The sequence below is a fragment of the Mustela nivalis genome (assembly GCF_964662115.1).
Source record: "Mustela nivalis genome assembly, chromosome: 1".
Lineage (NCBI taxonomy): Eukaryota > Metazoa > Chordata > Mammalia > Carnivora > Mustelidae > Mustela > Mustela nivalis.
In genome coordinates, this window is record NC_139020.1 from 209,196,816 (window position 1) to 209,217,579 (window position 20,764).

At 44.5% G+C, this 20,764-nt stretch overlaps 1 protein-coding gene across 1 annotated transcript in view; it reads left to right on the forward strand.

Annotated features, from left to right (window-relative positions):
- Nucleotides 1-285: 285 nt before the first annotated feature.
- ZNF846 (zinc finger protein 846) overlaps nucleotides 286-20,764 on the forward strand; it is a 51,159-nt gene continuing 30,680 nt past the window's right edge. The window contains exon 1 of the mRNA XM_082732204.1: nucleotides 286-347. The gene's annotated coding sequence lies outside the window, so the exon portion shown is untranslated. The remainder of the gene's footprint in view (nucleotides 348-20,764) is intronic.

Sequence of the window (20,764 nt, forward strand, 5' to 3'; positions counted from 1 at the left end):
TGCCCGCTGCTTACTCTTAGCCGCGCCTTCCAGGATTGGTCTTTGCCAGCCAGGCCACGCCCCCCCGGGGCTGTTCCCACCTCTAGCTCAGCCCGTTCAACCTGGTACTCGCCCCTGGTTGGCCCATTCAGCACCCAGCCTTCCCTGAGGGCTTCTTCGGGCTCCTCCCTCCTCCCATTACGCCCCGCCCCAGGCTGGGGCCCCGCCCCTTCTCTGCCCACAATACCGGAAGTGGAAGTGTGGGTTGGCTGGGAGCCCACAGGTGGCTGTGTTGCTTCCGGGATCTCCTGACGCGGACTCTGGTGTCGCTGGCGAATGGCTCTGCCGGGAAGGATTCAGACCAAAGGGTAGGTCTGGTCTGGTCCCTGTGGCGCTTTTATCTAGAGCCTTGCTGGTCCATGGCTTTTTGGATCTGGGGAGGTTGTGGGTGGCTGGGTTGTATCGGGGTCTGTGCCCAGATGATTCTGGACCCCCATGTTCTCATCTGTTGCTCCTTGGCCCCCTTCTCCAGAGCACTAGGGTGATGTTATAATCCAAAAGTATAGGGGGACAGGAACGTGTTTTTATGTTTTCAGTGAGAACTTTTAAAAGGACATCAGTGATGAAGTTTTAGAGTATAAGTGACGTTCAGGGGGGTGAGACCCATGTGGGATGACGAAGAAAGAATTCTTGAGACATCTTTGGTGCAAAATGGTGGTTTATTAAAGCGTGGGGACAAGACCCATGGGCAGAAAGAGCTGTTGGCCCTGGGGTTGTGAGGCGTGGCTGACTATATGCTACGGGGCTGGGGGAGTTAAGGAAAAGGGGGTTTTTAGAAGAACTTTTAGGGCGCCTGGGTGGCTCAGTGGGTTAAAGCCTCTGCCTTCAGGTCAGGTTATGATCTCCGGGTCCTGGGACTGAGTACCGCATCAGGCTCTCTGCTCAGCAGGGAGCCTGCTTCCTCACCCCCTCTCTGCCTACTTGCGATCTCTCTCTGTCAAATAAATAAAATCTTGAACACACACACATTAAAAAAAAGAAGAAAAACTTTCGTATGCTAAAGAGGACCCACAAGATACTGGAGGCCTTGAGACATTGCCATTGTCAGGTTATGGTGGTTTTTCCCCTCTTGCAAGGTATTAACTTAGGATGGAAGAATCTTGGAAGAATGTCACAAATGTCCCACCCAGGAGTACGGGGTGGGGAGAGGTTGCAAGGTGTCAGTTTCTGCCTAGTCCTCAGCCAGCCTTCTTTTTCCTCATCATGAGCATGGATGATCTGAAACATGCTGTGTGAAAGAAGCTTTGCACAAGTGTATATATCTTTCGATCTTGTTTAAATGGAGTTCTGAGAAAAGCAAAAAGGAATCTGGGCCCCAGCGCAGAAGTTTTGGGTGGGAACTAACTAGGAAAGGGACATGAACTTCCACAAGCGAGGATAACTATAACTTGATAGAGATTTGGGTTACAGAGATGTATTTATCAAGACTGAACTGCACACTTTAATTTCACATTATGTAAATTTTTCCTCAAAAGAAAATATTGTATGCAAATACTAAACTAGTGGGTGATATACATACTGAAAAATTTGGGAAGATGTGTATTGATGTCACAGGTGACTTTGAAAAACATGTAAAAAAGATTGATGAGTAGATGGCAGGATAGATAAATATATGATCATGCAATTATAGGAAAACGCTAATGGTAGCTTATAAGGTGTAACTATAAAATTCGTACAGATTTACTGTGTATTTGGAAATTTGGATATTAAAATTTTAGGGGAGGGACACCTGGGTGTCTCAGTGGTTAAGCCTCTACCTTCGGCTCAGGTCATGATCTCGGCGTCCTGGGATCGAGCCCCGCATTGGGCTCTCTGCTTGGCAGGGAGCCTGCTTCCCCCTCTCTGTTTGCCTGCCTCTCTGCCTACTTGTGATCTCTGTCTCAAATAAAAAAAATATTTAACATGTTAGGGGGAAAGCTTGTACACTTAGAGGATATGTTGTTTATGGATATCCTGTTTAAGATGTAAATACAGGGGTGCCTGGGTGGCTCAGTTGGTTAAGTGTCTGCCTTTGGCTCAGGTCATGATCCCAGGGTCCTAGGATTGAGCCCTACATCAGGCTCCCTGCTTCTCCCTCTGCTGCTGTCCCTGCCTGTGCTCTCTCATTCTCTCTCCCTGTCAAATAAACAATCTTAAAAAAAAAAAAAAAAGGTGTATGGCTCCTGGGTGACTCCGTTGGTCAAGTGACTGCCTTCGGCTCAGGTCATGATCCTGGAGTCCCTGCATGGAGGTCTGCATGGGATCCCTGCACAGTGGGGAGTTTGCTTCTCCCTCTGCCCCTCCTTTATCTCATTCTCTCACTTTCAAATAAATAAGTATAATCTTTTAAAAAATGTAAATACAAAAGGAGGGGTGCCCACGTGGCCCAGTTGGTTAAGCCATTGACTCCTGATTTGGCTCAGATCATAATCTCAGGGTTGTAAGATTGAGCCCACTGTTGGCTTTGCGCTGGGCATGGAGTCTTCTTAAAATTCTCCCTTTCCCTTCACCCCATGTCCCCTCAAATGCACTCACTCTCTCTCTCCCTCAAAAAAAGATGTAAATACGGGACACCTGGGTGGCTCAGTCAGTTAAGCCTCAGCCTTTGGCTCAGGTTGTGATCCTAGGGTCCTGGGATTGAGTCCCACACTGGGCTCCTTGCTTAGCAGGGAGCTTGCTTCTCTTTCTGTCTGCTTGTGCATGCACTCTCTCTCTCTGACAAATAAATAAAATCTTTTTAAAAAGATGTAAATATAAAAGATATCTGACTACATCAAAATTTAATACAGAATTGAAAGACAAGAAGTAAACCAGGAGAAGGAATATGTGATATACAACTTACTCTTATGTATCAGTGATGAAAAGGCAAGCAATTCAGTAGAGAATTGGCATGGAAATAGGCAGTTTATAGATAAGGAAATAACAGTAACCACATTAAAGACAGATCTATTGGAATACACAAAGAACTCTATCAAAAGGACACCATGACGGGATGCTTGGGTGGTTAAGCCTCTGCCTTCAGCTCAGGTCATGGTTTTGGGGTCCTGGGATGGAGCCCCACCTTGGGCTCTGCTCAGCGGGGAGCCTGCTTCCTCCTCTCTCTCTGCCTGCCTCTCTGACTACTTGTGCTCTCTCTGTGTCAAATAAATAAATAAATAAAATCTTAAAAAAAAAAAAAGACACCATGAGGTACCTGAGTGGCTCATTCAGTTAAGCATCTGACTCTTGATTTTGACTCCAGTCATGATCTCAGGGTCTTGAGATTGCACCTTAATTCAGGCTCCACGGAGTCAGGCTGGTGTCTGCTTAAGATCTGCCTCTCCTTCAGTTCCTCCCCACTGCATGTGCTCTCTCTCACTCAAACAAATAGATCTTTTTAAAAAGGCACCACTAAGAAAGGGAAAATAAGCTATAATGAGGGATAAGATATATGTAACATATGTATGAAAAGGATTGCTGTGCAGAATAACTTCTGTATAATCGAAGAAAAAGACAAAAGTTCCAGAAGAAAAATGGACAAGAGCATTGAGTAGGCAGTTCCCAAAAATAAAGGTTTCCAAACAATAAACATATGAAAAGATGCATAGTTTCGGTGATCAATGAAATGGGAATAAAACCATCCAGAGATGCTAGTACACACCTAATAGAGTGTTGAAAATTACAGGCTGGGACGCCTGGGTGGCTCAGTAGGTTAATTGTCTGCCTTCAGCTCAGGTCATGATCCCAGGGCCCTTGCTCAGCAGGGAGCCTGATTTTCACTATTCCTGCAGCTCCCCTGGTTGTGCCCTCTTTGGCTCTCCCTCTCTCTGTTGGACAAACAAATAAGTAAATAAAATCTTAAAAAGTATACAGGCTGTCAATACCAAGTATGGATAAAGATGCAGAACAGCAATGCTCATACTGTGTGGGAGTATAAATTTGCACCATCATATTTCTTTCTAACCAAGAGAATATGATAGAGGTAATGGGATATGACTCCTGTAATTCTACTGCATTATGTAAAACTTGCTAGCTGACTGTAGTTTCTAGAGTCTTCCTCTCTTTGGCATTGACACAGCAAGCTTTCACAAATAGTGAAAAGATGTACCAAAAGGAAAAGATGTACCTTGTATCTCCTACAAGAAATTAACTATCCTTCAAGCAACTTAGCCAATGAGAAACTCCTCATTACTCTCTACTCTTGCTTTTATGCAATTTACTTTTGTTCAAAACAACTCCTCCTGGGACGCCTGGGTGGCTCAGTGGTTTAAAGCCTCTGCCTTCGGCTCAGGTCATAATCTCAGGGTCCTGAGACCGAGCCCGGCATTGGGCTCTGGGGCTTGCGCCTCCCCCTCCCCCGCCTGCCTGCCTGCCTCTCTGCCTACTTGTGATCTCATGTCTGTCAGGTGAATGAAGAAAATCTTAACAAACAAAAAAACAACTCCTCCCAACTTATCCTTCTATTCCGTGAATAACATTCCTGTCCTTTGTTGGACTAGCATATGGTTTTGCCATAGTTTGCTTGTCCCAAATTTTAATTCTTGGCTATTCCTCAATAAACCTATTTTTCCCGGTAAAATAACTTTTATTTTTAAGGTCAACACTTTATCATATTATTTTTTTGAAATGGGTTAAAAAGAAATGATTCAATAAATCTCCACAGGTTTCTAGATATACTAAAAATACTCCAGTGTGGCATTGACATGCATGTTTTCTTGTTAGTTCTACCATCTGTCCTCCTCCCCAGTAGAAATAAAAGCTCTGTGAAGGTCTGAGCAATTTAATGAATGAAAGGAAAAGCATTATTAGGGGACATGATGGTAACCACATAAAAGTAAAACAGCAATAGAAATACATAAAAGATATACACAAGCTCATACCTAAGGAAAGTCTAAATGTCGTTTACTGTTTGTCATACAAAAACAGGTTTTAGGGGCGCCTGGGTGGCTCAGAGGGTTAAGGCCTCTGCCTTCGGCTCAGGTCGTGATCTCAGGTTCCTGGGATCAAACCCCACATCGGGCTCTCTGCTCAGCAGGGAGCCTGCTTCCTTCTCTCACTCTCTATCTGCCTGCCTCTCTGCCTACTTGTGATCTCTCTCTCTGTCAAACAAATAAATAAAATATTAAAAAACCAAGGTTTTAAAAAATAAAGTCTACAGTCCCAAGATTAACATGCAAATGTAAGACAAGTTCGAAGATAAAATGGAAAAACTGAGAAGGGACAAGAAAGATTTTTAAGAATAGTGGGGATGGAGGAGTCAGTACTGCTGCATAACAAAGCATCTCCAAGCTTCACACATCCTTGCAGCTTGCCGCGTTAACTCAGAGAACAGCCGTTTTTTTTCCTAATTTATTTTTAATTTATTTTCAGCATAACAGTATTATTTTTGCCCCACACCCAGTGCTCCATGCAATCCATGCCCTCCCTAATACCCACCACCTGGTTCCCCCAACCTCCCACCCCCTGCCACTTCAAACTCCTCAGATTGTTTTTCAGAGTCCATAGTCTCTCATGGTTCACCTCCCTTTCCAATTTCCCCCAACTCCCTTCTTCTATCTCCCCATGTCCTCCATGATATTTGTTATGCTCCACTAAGTGAAACCATATGATAATTGACTCTCTCTGCTTGACTTATTTCACTCAGCATAATCTCTTCCAGTCCCGTCCATGTTGCTACAAAAATTGGGTATTCATCCTTTCTGATGGAGGCATAATACTCCAGAGTGTATATGGACCACATTTTCCTTATTCATTTGTCCATTGAAGGGCATTTTGGTTCTTTCCACAGTTTGGCGACCGTGGCCATTGCTGCTGTAAACATTGGGGTACAGATGGCCCTTCTTTTCACTCCATCTGTATCTTTGGGGTAAATACCCAGTAGTGCAATCGCAGGGTCATAGGGAAGCTCTATTTTTAATTTTTTTTTAAAGATTTTATTTATTTATTTGTCAGAGAGAGAACGAGCGAGAGCGAGCATAGGCAGACAGAGTGGAAGGCAGAGTCAGAGGGAGAAGCAGGCTCCCTGTAGAGCAAGGAGCCTGATGTGGGACTCGATCCCAGGACGCTGGGATCATGACCTGAGCCAAAGGCAGCTGCTTAACCAACTGAGCCACCCAGGCGTCCCTCTATTTTTAATTTCTTGAGGAATCTCCACACTGTTCTCCAAAGAGGTTGCACCAACTTGCATTCCCACCAATAGTGGAAGAGGGTTCCCCTTTCTCCACATCCCCTCCAACACATGTTGCAATCTATACTTTTAATGCCATTCCAATCAAAATTCCACCGGTATTCTTCAAAGAGCTGGAGCAAATAATCCAAAAATTTGTATGGAATCAGAAGAGACCCTGAATCGCTAAGGAAATGTTGAAAAACAAAAATAAAACTGGGGGCATCACGCTACCTGATTTCAAGCTTTACTACAAAGCTGTGATCACCAAGACAGCATGGTCCTGGCATAAAAACAGACACATAGACCAGTGGAACAGAGTAGAGAGCCCAGATATGGACCCTCAACTCTATGGGCAAATAATCTTCGACAAAACAGGAAAAAATATACAGTGGAAAAAAGACAGTCTCTTCAATAAATGGTGCTGGGGAAACTGGGCAGCTATATGTAGAAGAATGAAACTCGACCATTCTCTTACACCATACACAAAGATAAACTCAAAATGGATAAAAGACCTCAACGTGAGACAGGAATCCATCAGAATCCTAGAGGAGAACATAGGCAGTAATCTCTTCGATATCAGTCACAGCAACTTCTTTCAAGATCTGTCTCCAAAGGCAAAGGAAACAAAAGCGGAAATAAACTTTTGGGACTTCATCATGATCAAAAGCTTCTGCACAGCAAAGGAAACAGTCAACAAAACAAAGAGGCAACCCACGGAATGGGAGAAGATATTTGCAAATGACAGTATAGACAAAAGGCTGATATCCAGGATCTATAATGAACTCCTCAAACTCAACACACACGAAACAGGCAAACATATCAAAAAATGGGCAGAAGATATGAACAGACACTTCTCCAGTGAAGACATACAAATGGCTATCAGACACATGAAAAAATGTTCATCATCACTAGCCCTCAGGGAGATTCAAATTAAAACCACATTGAGATATTACCATACACCGGTTAGAATGGCCAAAATTAGCAAGACTGAGAACAGCCGTTTTTTTTGAGAGAGAGCTGCCTGTCCCGTCAGGGGCAGGCGGGATCGAGGCTCCGCCCAACAGGCTCCGGTCCCGCCCCCAGCCGGGGCACGGGTCTCCCTTCTCAGGGTCACTGGAGTGGATCCTGCGGGGCCTGGGCCCACCTGCAGTGCCTTGGGCCACGCCAGGACTTCTCTGTGGAGGCCCAAGGACGTGGCCACCGCCCCTCCCGCTGCCTCAGCAGTTCTACTCCCCGTGGGAGCCTTCTACTTCCCAAACCCCAGACCGAAAGTGGGGTGCGCTTCCCCGGTGCGGCCGCCATCTTGCCTCTAACGGCACCACGGTTTTTCTCGTTATTCACTTCCAGCACAGAAGAGTGGCTGCACGTGCAAGGTCTGGTTAGTATTGTGGGGGGGGGGGGGGGAAGCGCTTCTGGGGGGGGCGGGGTCTTGACGAAGCTGAGGAGGCGCGGTTCCGGTGAGGGTGGACAAATGGGGCTCTGGATGGGACTTTGGGGGGCGGGGTCTTAGGATGGACAAAGGGGGCTGTGGGCGGGGCTGAGGAGGCGTGGTCTAGGAGGGGCGTGGCCTCAGTCTCGCGGGCTGGGAGAGCACAGGCAGTTGGTCACCTGCCGGCATCCTTCGGTTTGTCGGTTTGTCGTTGGTTTTGGGGGTTAAGAGGCCTCGGTGAAATAGATATCCAGGAGGTCCCTTTCTGCCTTCCTCACACAAGAGACTTTTACTTTTGCGACTTTTGTGAGAAATGGTTGAGGTGAGAAGATCTTAAAACTTTTTTCGGTTAATAACGTTTGATAAATTCATTTGGGAAAATGCTTCCTCAGGATTGTAGCGTGAGTGTCAGTCCGTACGTGTAATCAGGAACAGAGAAGGAAACAGCAGGAATGAAAATGTAAATACCAAGACTTACAATTAAAGGAGGCGGTTCCGCTCCATACTTCCCAAGTTTTAAAACGTGGGGATCTCTTGCTCTCGATATTATTAAAATGGATTTTGGTGGCATATACTTGCGGCTAAAGCCTAATAGAAGTCTAAAGCATAAGTGACATGCATGAAATTGTGTGAGTTAAAACCACGGGGATCTCCAGGAAAAAGGGAGGAAGGAGCTCTCCCAACATCAGGTACTAGGACCATGGGAAATTTGTTATTCATTTAATTGACAGAGTGAGAGAGCACAAGCAGGGGGAGCAGCAGAGGGAGAGGGAGAAGCAGTCTCCCCAATGAGCAGGGAGCCAGATGTGGGGCTTGATCCCAGCACCCCAGCATCATGACCTGAGCTGAAGGCAGGTGCTTAACTGAGCCACCCAGATGCCTCTAGATTTCCCTTTTTAAAAATAAAATGTTTGGGAACCCCCTGAAGCTTATAGGAGAAAACATTGCAAGAACAGTACAATGAAATTCCATTTGCTCTTTGTCTAGATTGAGCATTTGTTAATGTTTTGCCACATTTCTTGTCTCTCTCGGTATACATATAATTATTATATTAGCTGGGTCATTTGAGAGTAAGTTGCAGAAATCATAACCCTTTACTTCTGAAGACCTCAGTGTGCTTATAGTTCCTAAAAACAGGCATTCTTTTCTTTTATAACCTCAGCCTAATTACTAAATTCTGGAAGGTGTAGGTCTAAAAAACAAGGATTTTACCTATTTATTAGAGACAGAGACAGACTGAGAGAGAGCATGAGAGGGGAGTAGGTCAGAGAGAGAAGCAGACTGCCCATGAAGCTGGGAGCCCGATGCATGTGGGACTCGATCCCGGGATTCCAGGACTATGACCTCAGCCAAAGGCAGTTGTTTAACCAACTGAGCCACCCAGGTGCCCTAAAAAAACTGTTTTCTGATAAAACTTTTCTTTTCTTTTTTTTTTAGGATCTTATTTATTCATTTGACAGAGACACAGCGAGAAAGGGAACACAAGCAGTGGGGAGTAGCAGAGGGAGAAGCAGGCTCCTGGCAGAGCAGGGAGCCCAATGTGGGGCTCGATCCCAGGACCCTAGGATCATGACCTGAGCCAAAGGCAGATGCTTAATGACTGAGCCACCCAGGCACCCCAAGATGTTCCCTTATTATTTAATTTTTTCCCTGAAGCCATGGAATAATGATTTTATAAAATACTTTTACTGAATCATATGATTCTCTCCAGTCTGCAAATGTAGTGAATTCTATTAAGCGTTTTCGTAAAGACACTAACCCTAACTTGAATCCCAGTGTGCTTGTCTTAGATTCTCCTGCTCACTGGTACATTCAGCGTGTTAATACCTCCTTTCTGCTCTTCGCACTTATGCTCATGAATGAGTTGGGCTCCTTATTTTCCTTTCTTATAACCATTATTATTTGGTGCCTCCTTGACTTAAACTGGTTTCTTTGTTGTTGTTTTACTGTCAGTGTTCGGTTTCTGGGGATCTCGTGACTGGGTCTCTTCTATGGCCTGGTGGGAACTGAGTTTTTCCAGAAACTGTGTGCTTGTTCATATGTTAGTTTCTTAAGGTGTTTTGGACCACAGAGGTGTTGTGATTTACACCAATACCCAAGGGAGAATGGGCTTATGTTTGCAAACTCTCACGAGAGATTGTCCCAGTAACCCACCACTAATGCCAGAAAAACCCTGGTCATCTTCCTGGTCCTCATTCAGCAAGCATTTCCACCAGGGAGGGGCAAGACAGGTGTGTGAAAGGCCAGAGGTGGGAAGGTGTCATTTGCTGAGATTGGAGTTTGGACTGTGTGCTATATGCAGTAGACATTCTAGAAGTTCTTAAACTAAACTGGGAGGGGGCAAGATCCAATTTGTAGGCTTTTTTCCTCCCTAGTAGAGTTGTGTTGACCTCATGGGACATTATTAACTATTAGGCTTAGAGATAGAAGAAAGCAAAGGAACCAGTTTGTAAAACATTGGAATCTTCCAGGCAGGAGGTGATAAAAACCACAATTTTAGCACATTCTGTGCTATTAAATGATGTTGCCTTCGTAATGCACAATGATGTATGCTCTGTACCATCTAAAGAATGTAAGATACTGTATGTGGATGCATTTCATAAGGCTGTAGGTGTTTGATTTAAAAAGCTCTTCCCAGGGGCGCCTGGGTGACTCAGTGGGTTAAAGCCTCTGCCTTCAGCTCAGGGTCCTGGGATCGAGCCCTGCATCAGGCTCTCTGATCAACAGGGAGCCTGCTTCCCCTTCTCTCTCTGCCTGCCTCTCTGCCTACTTGTGATCTCTGTCTGTCAAATAAATAAATAAAATCTAAAAAAAAAAAAAAAAAAAACTCTTCCCAGGGGCACGTGAGTGGCTCAGTCAGCTGAGTATCCGACTCCTAATTTTGGCTCAAGATTTGAGATCCAGCCCTGTGTTGGGCTCCATACTCAGTGGGGAGTCTGCTTGAAATTCTCTCTCCCTCTCCCTTTCTCTTGCTCAAATAAATAGATAAACCTTTGACAAAAAAAAAAAAAAACACAACTCTTCCTTTGGTTGGACAGAAAGATGGGAAATAGATGAAATATGAATCTGTAGTCAGTAATGAGTGGGTCTAGACTATGCTGTTGGCAGGGCTCCAAATGGAAGGCATCTGGTGTGTGAGATGGTAAAAGGCACTTGGATCAGTGAGATTAGCTGTGGGCGGAGGTGATAATTCAGCTATGTGCATTATTTTTATACTTGGCTGTTTAATTTTTTTTGATGCATGTGTATTTTGTTTTTCTTGTTTAACATTCAACGAATTCAGAAACTATAGTTAAAATGTTAAATGTACATTTTCTTTCTCCATTCATCTGTTGATATTTGGATTGTGTGAATCATGCTATGAACATTCATTTACAAATACTGGGTCAAGTTTCTGCTTTCAGTTCTTTTGGGCATATACTCAGAAATGGAATTGCTGAATTATGCGGTAATTCTGTGTATGCTTTTTTTTTTTTTTTCTGTGTACGTTTTTTGAGGAAACACCATACTGTTCTCTACAGGGGCTGTGCTGTTTCATAATCCCCTCTGCAATGAGCAAGGGTTCAAATTTCTCCAAATCCTCACCAACACTTGTTATTTTTATTGTTTTGATAATAGCCATCCTAATGGGTATGAAGTGGCATCTCATTATAGTTTTGATTTGTATTTCCCTAATGAGTGATGATGAACATCTTGTCACGTGATTACTGGCCATCTGTATGTCTTTGGGGAACTTTCTATTCAAATCCTTTGCCTAAGTCTTTTTTTTTTTTAAGAGTTTTTATTTATTTATTTGACAGACAGAGATCACAAGCAGGCAGAGAGGCAGGCAGAGAGAGAGGGGGAAGCAGGCTCCTTGATGAACAGAGAGACCGATGCGGGGCTTGATCCCAGGACCCTGCGATCATGACCTGAGCTGAAGGCAGAGGCTTAACCCACTGAGCCACCCAGTCGTCCCTAACAGTAATTTTTAATGCAGGTACATATATATATTTTATCAATCATATAAATATATTTATACTTTATCTTAAGATCTATGTCAGTCTTTGTTTTAAACACCATAATCAGGGTGCCTGGGTGGCTCAGTCAGTTAAGTGCCTTCCACTCAGGTCATGATTGTGGGGTCCTAGGATTGAGCCCCACATCTGGCTCCCTGCTCAGCAAGGAGTCTGCTTCTCCTTCTCCCTCTGCCCCTCTGCCTGCTTGTGTAATCTTTCTCTCTGAAATAAACAAAATCTTAAAAAAATTAACACCATATCATATCCCATAGTATGATACATGATAATTAATGCAGTAATGTGTATTTTGATTAGTTCCGGTTCTTACCTATGATAAACAGTTTGTAGTAGACAAGCTATCTCTCTACCTATCTGTCTGTCTACACAGATGCCGGGATTTCTCTTGGCGACAATCCTATGAGTTGCTGGTTTAAGGATAGGAGTATTTAAAATTTTGTAGACGTAAATTCCAATATCCCCAGCACACTCCCAACTACCAATGGCCTCTAGTCATCCTTTGGCATCTGTAGCTAAGACAGTTTTTCTACCCGGTGCTGAAAAAGCTTGAACTAGGAGCCCCGCCTCAGCCTGCTGGTTTTGAAATTATTCCGGCTAACCCACATTATTCTCACAAGCTTAAAAACAGGCCCTGATAGGCCTCTTGCAAAAAGATCCTCCCCAAAGCCCCAACACCCCATCAAACCCCTCTGCCCTATCAAACTCCTCTAAGGGGGAAGCAACCATGTGGAAGTGGCCCTGTGCCAGGAGGAAATTCCCCTTCTCTTGAACCCTCCAGCTCACAGCCGCTTCCTCTTGTGCCACAATGTGGGGAGGCAGGAATCAGATGGACAGACGCATCCGTAGGGCCTAGGCTCTCTGTCACTATATACCCTGTTTAATTCGATGGGGTATTAATATTACTATTACAGCATTAAGATGCTGTACATAAAATATGTTAAGTGCTGTGTATATTTATGAAGTATATTATTCATGATATATACGTATTAATTTTCACATATTATACAATATATATATTTTTTCCCTGTAAAGCCTCACCTTGAACAAATTTGTCTCATATTCTTTCCCTCTTGGGTTTATCCTGCCACTACCTACCCAGTTTATTGGTACTATAAGGAGAGACTGTCGCCGTACCTAAAGTCTGGTGTTAAACTTTTATAAGAAAGAGTTTACAAGCTGGGAAGTGGGCTGAGTGGGTGGGGTGACAGGGTTTTTGGTCTTGGAGGTCAGCTGATTGTCCCAGAGGCGCTGATAGAGAGGGTTGTTCTGTGTCCCAGCACTCAGGGGGTAGGTTGTGGGGAGGAGAAAAACTGGACTGAAGTGTAGTGAAGTCAACTTAAATTCAAAGGTATTTTATCTAGGTAGTTCAGTGGAGACAAACAGTTCAGCTACTCATTCATGAGACAAAAATGACAAAGCATGAGAGACTGTGGACTCTGAGAAACAAACTGAGGGTTTTGGAGGGTGGGGGTGGGAGGTTGGGGGAACCTGGTGGTGGCTATTATGGAGGGCACGCATTGCATGGAGCACTGGGTGTGGTGCATAAACAATGAATTCTGGAACACTGAGAAGAAATTTTTTAAAAAATGGGAATTTGGATCGTCTGTGCCTGGCCTTGTCATAGGTAAACAAGGGGTCATCCTTCTGTTTTATCGAAATCATATAGGGAAAGGTGTTTAATTGCATTCAGACATTTTCCAGAACACAAAAGGGTTGGGGATTTCTTACCCATCAGAATTTTCTAGAAGCACAGGGTTTGGCTGTGAAGCTTAACACTGTCAGTATAAAGACTGGATCCTTCTGTGGTTTCTCTAAGTTCTCTCACTGGCTGCACCCCACCCCCTTTTCATCCTAGTGTATGTCCCTTGCAAATTCTTTGATGATGCTCCCACATGTACACACAGTCATCTCTTCTGCTCCTCCCTCCCCAAGAGTCCCGTTCTCACCTGGACCCTGCTGTTGCCCCTCACTGCCCGCCCCTGCTTCTACTCTGGCCTTCCCCTCTTCTGTCCTGTGAACAGCAGCTAGTTTGATCTTTAAAAATACAAATAGGAATAGGGGCGCCTGGGCCTCTGCCTTCGGCTCAGGTCGTGATCTCAGGGTCCTGGGATCGAGTCCTGCGTCAGGCTCTCTGCTCAGTAGGGAGCCTGCTTCCCTCTCTCCCTCTACCTTCCTCCCTGCCTCCATGTGATCGCTCGCTCTCTCTGTGTCAAATAAATAAATAAAATCTTAAAAAAAAAAAACAAATAGGAATAGGAAACTTGTAAAACTGCTAAGGTGCCAGTCAGAAGGTATAAATTCAGATTAGATCTAGGCTTGTTTGCCGTGATCTTGACCTAGCTCCTGGCGCTTCTGCCACCCTGTCCCATCACTTTCTTCTCCAGACACCCAGGTCACACCAACTCCAGCCACACCTGCATGGGCTTCCTCCCTTGTTGTGCACCTGCCTGGAGCTAGGTCATGCCCTGACCTTTTCCTCCAGGGCTTCCAAAGGCTCAGACAAGGTGGGAATGGAGCCCCAGAAACCCTGCCAGTCTGCTTGCACCAGGGTTGGTGCCTGGCTTTGAGATGTTTGAGAATGATACATTATATCTTGTATTCTTTTCATAAACTTGGGCAATTGACTTGCTAAACCTCTTTGAACTTGAGTACCCTCAATAGACATGGAAGTTTGCTAGTCTTCCTCAAGCAACAAGGAGCAGCAAGTCCCAGAGGCCTCTCTCCTGGCTGTGAGAGACAGGCCTCCCCGTGGCCTTTTAGGAAACCTGTGTGCATGCAAGCTTTTGCTTGGCCTTCATGTGGGGTCCTGGGTCCTGGGACGCAGCTTCCAGGCATGTGCCGGCTGGAGTCTAGGGCATATCCTGCCTCTCACATTCACCCTCTTGTCCTCTCGCTGTGCCCGCTCGTGACCGCCTGTCTCCAGGACGGGAATGTGGAGGTGGGAGTGATGGCTCCAGGGTTGCCGACAATCTGACCACAGATAATCATTAATCCCCGTTTTTCCAATGTGACTTCTCCCTCCATGAGGTTAGCTGTGTCTCCTTCTGGTGGCCCGGAGCCTTCCAATCTGACCAGGACTTGTCTCCACACTTCCTCAGGACCCTTAGCCTCTCATGAACAGTGGCTGAGGGACTTTCAGAGAATGCTCAGCGTTTGTGAATTTTTTCCAGTGCCTTGTTCATATTAGCTCAGTGGTCACTTCAGAGCCGGGGCAGAAAACCAGGAAAGGCTATGAGATTACTTCATCTCAGGAATTCATGGAGACATCATTCAGTCCCTTACTCTATGTATTTGTCCCAGGCCTCCATGCGCCCAGGGCTGTGTGGCATCTCAGGGCCAGATGGGTTCACAGAGTAGTTGCAGAGAGAACAGTTCAGCCACTTGTCGAAGAGCTAATAATCTCTGAGCTAGATCGCGGAGGATATGTGAGTGGAGAGAGATGAAGTGAGGAGCCCCTTCCCCTCCGCATCTGAATTTCCCCCTCCTTGTTCTTCTGATGCCTTCCTCCTCACACCTGGCCTTCCTGGGACACTGATTGAGGTGAGCTTTGGCTGAACCTGAATGTGTGTGACGTTTCAGGATTCAGTGACCTTTGAGGAAGTGGTGGTGGACTTCTCCCAGGAGATGTGGGCACCCCTGGAGCCTGCTCTGAAAATTCTGTACAGAGACCTGATGCTAGAGAACTACAGGAACTTGGCCTCTGCCACGCTCATCTCTTCGTTGGTAGATTTCTGCTGCAAGTATTTCTTAAGCACCTGTTACGTTCTGGGAACTGTTCTTGGTCTTAGGTAAAAAGTAGTGAAGAAGGAGATGCGGCCCGCTCTTGAGCAGCGACAGTGTAGAACAGGAATGGCCACACTTTTCTTTAGAGGCCAGAGAGGGATATTTTTGGCATCATGGGCCGTAGAGTTTCTGTGGCAACTACACAGTATTGCTAATATAGTGCCCAGTATGGTGTGTAAACAAATACAGTTGTGTTCCGCTAAAAGTTTATTCACAAAAGCAGGTGGCTAACTCTGGGCTCTAGCCATTCATCCCCAGTCTAGCATCTTCCCCTTGAGAATGAAGATTCATCTCTTACGCCCACTTTATTTTCTTCATGATTAGAAGCTTTGGTGTTCTGAAGTGTGTCTCTGAGCTGGGGGCTGAGGGTCCCCCATCCCTATAGGGCATGATGTGGGGTACATCAACTCATTGCTCATGGGGTCACACATGTCCATCCTCTGAAGGTGTAGGTCCCACTCTGAGGGGAGGTTGCCTTTTCATCCCTGCACATCCCCCTGATGTGTCTTTCTGTGTGTGCAGGCATCATTTCCATAAACCCAGCCTGCTCATCCAGGTGGAGCAGGAGGAGTGGGGGACCAAGGAAAGGAGAGTTCTGATTCCCCCCAAAACCAGTGCAGGTCAGCCCAGGTGAAAGGGACAACATGCAGGGAATTTCTAAAATGTCAAGATTTTTTTAAAATTTGAGGTGTAGGGGTGCCTGGGTGGCTCAGTGCGCTAAGCCTCTGCCTTTGGCTCCAGTTATGATCTTGGGGTTCTGGGATCGAGCCCCGCATTGGGCTCTCTGCTCAGCAGGGAGCCTGCTTCCCCCGCTCTCCCTGCCTGCCTCTCGCCCCCCTTGTGACCTCTCTGTCAAATAAATAAAATCTTTTTTAAGAATTGAGGTATAGTTGACACAGTGTTACCTTAGTTCAGGTGTACAACATAGGGATTTGACAACAAGTTTTTATGTTATGCTGTGCTCCCTGCAAGTGTAGCTAGCATCTACGACCACATACTACTATTTTACAGTGTCTAAGATGTTATCCTGTCTGAGAAATCATCTCAGGCCACTTAGGATGAGTTTTCTCTTGAAGGTTTGGCTTCCCTTCCTCTCCTTCTTCCTTTTCTCCCCAACTTTCTTTTGCTCCCAGAGAAAGCTCTATCTTGCTTCCTTTTTTTCTGAACATGTCCACCTTTGTAAATATTGGACCATGGCCCCACTTGTTTATTTATTCATTTTTCTACTGTCCTCAAAGTTTGTCAGTGCCTTCTGTCAGACTGTTAGCAGCTGTCTCATTCTTAAGAAAATCATTTCTTAGCATTTCCATCCCTTGTTCCTGTCGCCGTCAAATTCTTCATATTGTTGGGCGCCTGGGAGGCTCAGCCGGTTAAGTGTCTGCCTTCAGCTCAGGTCATGGTCCCAGAGTCCTGGGATTGAGTCCCACATTGGGCTCCTTGCTTCTCCCTCTGCTTCTCTCTCTCTCTCTCTCTCTCTGTCTCTCATGAATAAATAAATAAAATCTTGAAAAATAATAATACATAAAATAAAAAAAATTATTAAATTCTTCATAATGCTGAAATCCTTAAAGTCTGTCCAACTTCTGGGGCATTCTTTCATATTTAGAGACTCTCATGTTTAGAGTCTGTTTACGAAGAAAAGCTACGTGGGCCTGGCTCTTTGTTTTTGTTTTTAATTATCTGTCTCATCATTTATTTCTCTAAGAACTAAATCTTTCTCCTCCTCTCTCCCATTAATTTCAGATTAAAAGTTTCAACTGAGCACCCAAAAGACCACTGCAAAGCAGAATAAAGTTTGGAAAAAACATCCACTGTCAGGAAAATGGTAAGGTTCATGAGGGCACATTGCTGGTTCTCTGCAGTAGGAGTCTGGGATTACTGTGTCACAGAAGAGCGCAGCCACTGTGGGGAGACACTGGGTCCAGTGACCTTCACCCAAAAGAAGTTCTTTCTCAGGAGAGAGTCTCTGAGTATCATGAATTTGGGGAACCTTCTAAACCAGTTTCAGTATTTATGAAGAGTTCCCACAAGTAAGCAGTTCATAAATATGACTTAGTGAATGTTGGCGTATAATTCAGTTTTTGTTGAAGTAATTATCAAGAAAAATCTACGTAAGCAGCTTTATGAGTGCCCATATGATGGGCCCTTGAGGCAGAGCATTCGCCTTACTTAAAATTAGAAAGAACTCAGGGCAGAAGTAGTGCATGTGCTCTGAGAATGGTAGCAACTTAGCAAGTAGGACTTTTTTTTTTTTTTTTTTTTTATAGTGCAGACTTTTTTTTTTTTTTTAAGATTTTATTTAGTTGAGGGGTGCCTGAGTGGCTCAGTGGGTTAGGCCTCTGCCTTTGGCTCAGGTCATGATCTCAGGGTCCTGGGATTGAGCCCTGTATCGGGCTTGCTGCTCTGCCTGCCTCTCTGCCTACTTGTGATCTCTCTCTGTCAAATAAATAGAATAAGTAAAAAGATTTTTTTTTTTAAAGATTTTATTTATTTATTTGACAGAGAGAGATGACAAGCAGGCAGAGAGGCAGGCAGAGAGAGGAGGAAGCAGGCTCCCTGCCGAGTAGAGAGCCCAATGTGGGGCTCGATCCCAGGACCCTGAGATCATGACCTGAGCCGAAGGCAGCGGCTTAACCCACTGAGCCACCCAAGCACCCCAAAAGTTTTTTTTTTTAAAGATTTATTTATTTGTCAGAGAGAGCACAAGGGGAAGTGGAAGGGAGAGGTAGAAACAGGCTCCCCACTGAGCAAGGAACCCAATGTTGGGCTCGATCTTAGGACCTTGGGATGATGACCTGAGCGGAAGGCAGCTGCTTAACCAATGGAACCACCCAGGCATCCCTAGTGCAGACTTTCTATGGTGGGGGGTAATCCCCGTGAGTGCAGTGAAAGTGAAAAAGCCTTTAGTTATCGCTTATCCCTTGCCCATCGGGCACTAAATCCAGCTGGAGAGAAACCCCATGAATACAATCTGTGTGGAAGAGCCATCAGAAGGAATTCTAACCTTGTTAGGCCCAAGAGAAGTTACACAGGAGAGAAAAGAAATGAATGTAAAGAAAGTGGGAGAGTGTTTAGTTGTCTTTCATCCCTGCAGACCCACGTGTGCTCTCGCGCTGGCAAGAAACCCTGTGCGTGGGAAAGCTTCTGGTCACCACCCGTCCTTTATGACACACGTGCGAATCCACACCGGAGAGAAATCCTATGAGTTTAACCAGCATAGGAGAGGATACACAATTGGGAGAAGCTGTATAAATGCAAGGACTGTGGAAAGACTTCATCAGGAGCAGGAGCCTGACCGTGCATAAGAGAGCGCACACCAGAGAGGGACTCTGTGTGTGATGATTGTCGCAAAGCCTTAAGCAGGAAATTCCATCTGATGGCACACATGAGAGCCCATAACGGGGAGAAGCTTTACCATTGCAGTACCCGTGGAAAAGCCTTCAATAGGAGCCTTAACCTGACTGATGACAAGAGGGTACATACAAGGAAGATTGAGCAGTGTAGCTACTGTAGTAACTTGAGTAGTCACCCACCCCGGAGGAAACATGTGAGTACTCTCGGTAGAGAGAAGCCCTGGGATTGGAAGCACATGGGAAAGCCCCATTGGTCTCACCTGTGAGAAACTCTGTGCATATCATTCGTCTGAGAAAGCCTTCCATGGGGCCTTCAGTTCCTGCATAAAGAAATACAGAGTGGGAGAGAAACCTTACGAGTGTTATAAATATAGAATTGCTTTCAGCAGGGTCTTCTCCTCAAAATGGAAATCTAACTCGTTAGTTTTCAGATCCTGTTTGTGAATAAAAGCACCCATAGAGATCCCCTGCACATCCCTTTAGCTACATTACATGGGTTTCGACCTAAGGTATTTTTTATTTTGGTTTAATTCTAAATACTGTTTCTGTTCGATGTATTTTAACTCAACAATGTCACTTTCTTTTGAGCCTATCAAAATACAACTTCATTTAAATTTCACCTGAATTTTCTCCTTCCCCCAGATTTTATGATATCCATAGTTCTTTGGTAGGACACCCATGGTTCCTTAGGTATGTGGTCCCCCCTGTTGCAATGAGCCAATAAGCTGGACTTTGTTAGACTATAAGTTTTGTCCCTGGTGGTCTTTGGCTGGTTATGTTGGGACAATAATAGTCAGTCATAAATATGTTCTATTCTCTTGTCATCTAAAATGTTTCTAAAAAGTCCTTCTGAAATGTCTTCCAACATATTCTCCTATCAACTCATGATATTTTAAATATGTGTGTCAGGAGGGGTCCAATTTAATTTCCTTCCTGGTAGATAACCAGTTTTCCTAGAACTCTAATCTGAAAGCTCCAGTTTAAAGTTTCTGTGTGCATGTTTTTATGTTTCTGGGCCTTCCATTCTATTATAATCAAGTTTGTTAATCCTGTATCAATCCAGCACCATCTTTAATAACTTTATACTATTTTGTAACATCTAAGAGATCCCTACAACCTGTTCTTCAAGAGTAGCTTCTCTCTTCTGTGCCTTTCATTTCTTCATACGTATTTTATAGTAAACTTGCACAATTCCACAAAAAGTCATATTGGTATCATGTCTGACATCTCATTAGATCAGTACTGGTAGAATTGTTGTTAAGTCTTTCAGGCCTTAAACTCAATAACTTCATTTATTTAGTCATTCTCTAATGTATTTCAGTAAAGTTTTATACATTTGATAAATACATACATATTTAAAATACTATTTTCTTTTTTTTAATTTAAGATTTTATTTATTTATTTGACAGAGATCACAAGTAGGCAGAGAGGCAGGCAGAGAGAGAAAGAGGGAAGCAGGCTCCCTGCTGAGCAGAGAGCCCAATGTGGGACTCAATCCCAGGACTCTGAGATCATGACCCGAGCCGAAGGCAGTGTCTTAACCCATTGAGCCACCCAGGCGCCCCTAAAATACTATTTTCTTAAACATATGAAATGTATGGGCATTGGTTTCTTAGTATCTAAAATAACCATCTATATTGACAAACATGGGTCTTGAGGGAAAAGAGGGATCAGAAAAAAGCAGCCTCCAGCATTTAGGGAACATGTGTTGCTGGTGGGATTGTAAAGTGATGTGTGGTCATTTTGATGAAGTTTGGCAATTTCTTTTTTTTTTCCTTAAGATTCTTTAATTAATTGTTTATTTATTAATTGAACAAAGAGAACAAGGGAGCACAAGTAGGGGAACAGTGTGGAGAAAGAGGGAGAAGCAGACTCCCCACCAAGCAGGGAGCCTGATGTGGGGCTCAATCCCAGGACCCTGAGATCATGATCTGAGCCGAAGGCAGACATCCTACCTTCTGAGCCACCCAGGTATCCCGAAGTTTGGCAACTTCTTCTTTTTTATAATTTTTAATTT